General features: G+C 41.8%; 1 protein-coding gene across 5 annotated transcripts in view; it reads right to left on the bottom strand.

Moving 5' to 3' along the window:
* ARHGAP42 (Rho GTPase activating protein 42) overlaps positions 1-2,832 on the bottom strand; it is a 305,839-nt gene that overhangs the window by 77,664 nt on the left and 225,343 nt on the right. The window lies entirely within an intron of this gene.

The raw sequence follows: 2,832 nt of genomic DNA on the forward strand, positions 1-2,832 counted from the left end.
AAGTCTGCAAAGTCCTGCAGATCCAACAGAACTTTCATTGCCCATACCATCCACAGGCCTCCGGCCAAGTAGAATGCCAAAATGGCATTCTGAAAAATAAACTGGCCAAAATTTGTGCTGAGACTCACCTCAAATGGCCAGATGCACTTCCCATTGCCCTTATGAGTATGAGCTGCCAACCAAAAGACACATGAAATTCTAATGGGAAGACCCATGAGGCTCCCCACCTCGCCATCTGTTGCCTTCCATTTTTGCAATATACATTCACTTGATGATAACATTCTGGACTATTGTAAGGCACTAATGAAGTGTGTTAAGGCTTTTCATTCACAGGTACAGGCAGCTTTCCCCAAAGAACCAGAAAAGCTGTGCCATTCTATCCTGCCTGGTGACTGGGTCCATATAAAAATCCCTCAATGAAAGTCATCACTGGAACCTTGCTGGAAAGGCCCATTCCAGATACTCCTGACCACCAACACTGCAATAATGTGTCAAGGACTCCAGACATGGATTCATGCTTCACACAGTAAGAAAACATCAGCCCCATTAGACCCAGAGTCTCCTCCATATCAATCTTGTAATCAGCCTCCATAGACTGGTAGTAAGCCTAGTGCCTGCCAGCAGGAGAGCTCAAGACCAGTAGTGAGCCAAGCGCCTACTGGCGAAAAGGATTTGCCACTACAGAGTGAAGAGGATGTGCCCCAACGACACCACTATGCCCTTTGGGACAGGAAAAAGTCCTCTACCTAGCTCCTGGTTCCTGAGTTGGAGTTGGTTAGTCGTGATTTGGGTAGCTCCCAGTATTTCTTTTTGAGCCATCTTATAGGAAGTTGACTCATCAGTTATAAGAAACTCTGTAAACCAAACTACACTTCCACACCGACAAAGAAGATCATTTCATGAAAATGTGTTCTTGTCTTTAGTTAATCAAATTGGGATAGATTTAAAAGTCTCTTGTTGTTGGATATGTAGTCATGTCCCGATCTATTCTACCAGAGGAATACCCATGATACCAGTACCTTTGAATGCAACTCAGATGTTAGCCCCTTACTATTCAGATTTTCATGGAAACAAAACTTGGCAGAATGTAAGTTGCAACCGGTCTGACTATGTATGATTAGTGTATGCCACCCCTGGAAAGTTCTGTTGGACCTGTAATGGATCTTGTGTTGCAGTAGGAGTCAGTAAGTGTGAGGTAGAATTTAAGATAAATGGTGCTTAGTTTTCTAATAACTCCTGGATATCTAACTACTCCTCTGCAGGTCAGTTTTCAGGCTATTATTCACAATGGATGATGTCCCCACTCTATAATGCAGGTGGATTTACTGCATTAGCTGGTCACTATTTTGTGTGTGGAGATAAGGCCTACAAAAATCTTCCCTCCAGTTAGAGAGGAACATGCTATGTCTCTGCAGTGTGTCCTGCCTTTACTATTAGATCTCACTTACCTAAAAGAAGAATTTGCAATGTTCACGAAATTACAGAAAATCAAAGGTTTTGGAGTATAATGTTCCCCAGCTATGGCACAGGCTTAGTTTTGTCCGAAATAAAGAAAGTTGCAGCATCTCTGGAAAAGATTGCTAATGCTACTGCTGATAGTTTTGATAAAATAAATACAGAAATGAAGGAAATAAGGCAAATGACATTGCAAAACCAACTTGCGTTAGATTATATACTAGCCAGCAAAGGAGGAGTCTGTGCTTTAATAAGTAAAGAATGTTGTACTTATATTCCCGATAATTCAGAAGAAATCCAGGATTTAAGTAAACATATTCAAAAAGAAGCAGCTCAATTGCATGAGTCAGATAGTTGGAATTTGAGTTCTTGGTTTAGCTCTATTTTCAGTTCCTTAGGCTCTACCGTCATTCATAGTTTGTTGATCTTGTTTGTTATTTTTCTTGGAGTATGCCTAGAGTTTATGATAGTACAATGTTGCTTAAGTTGTGCTACTAAGCAAATGCGAAATAGCCCATCAACCAGAAATGAAGTATATAATTTGTAAATTGAAAAACAAGAAGTTGAAAGGCCTATAGCTATAAATATCTAACTTGCTAGAAGGAAAAAAACAAACAAATGAGGGATGTGGTAGTAAATTTAGTTGGGCTTCTGGCCTACTTGACTAGAAAAACAGACAGAGACCAGAAGTGCTGATACTTCTTATTTCAGTTACATGTTCTGAGATAAGGATTCCTGCATGCCTTGTTCAGTCTTGATATATTACCCTGTACACAGATGTTTTCTTTAAGTAAATTGCCTGGATGTCTGTGTGATTTACCATTGTTTTGTTTCGCCAAGGTGATTTTTTCCCCTCTTTTTCTGTCTTAAGTATAAAAATGTTTGTAAACTTTTAAAAGAGTTCGAGAAATCCTTTGAAACAGACAAGTGGGTGATTCCCCTTGCTGTATGGAATTCCCCCTGTGATCACAGTATAGCCCTAATAAAGAAAAGCTGGCTCTGTCAGTTCTGATTCAACCACAATGCAAAGTTTGATTTCTTCCATATTTCCTAACCCCACACTGCTCCAGCACCACATGGCTCCTGGCTGCATTGCCAGACCCAGGGACATGGGTACCCGCTCCAGCACCCATGTGTGTGTCTATAGGGAGGGAGTGCATATGTGTGTGTGTGTTCATAGGGCGAGTCCCACAAGCACACCCCACCATACACATACACCCACACCACCCTCACACTGCCATACAAGCATATCCCCACATCCACACCCCCTCACATACTCCAGCCACCCCCACACACAGCCCCTCACAAACCCTGCACCCACTCACACCCCACATATCCACAAACACACATACATGTTCCTTCACCCAATACCCACCC

This window comes from Crocodylus porosus, unplaced genomic scaffold (genome assembly GCF_001723895.1).
Source record: "Crocodylus porosus isolate Cpor-Errol unplaced genomic scaffold, CroPor_comp1, whole genome shotgun sequence".
In the NCBI taxonomy this organism is placed as follows: domain Eukaryota; kingdom Metazoa; phylum Chordata; order Crocodylia; family Crocodylidae; genus Crocodylus; species Crocodylus porosus.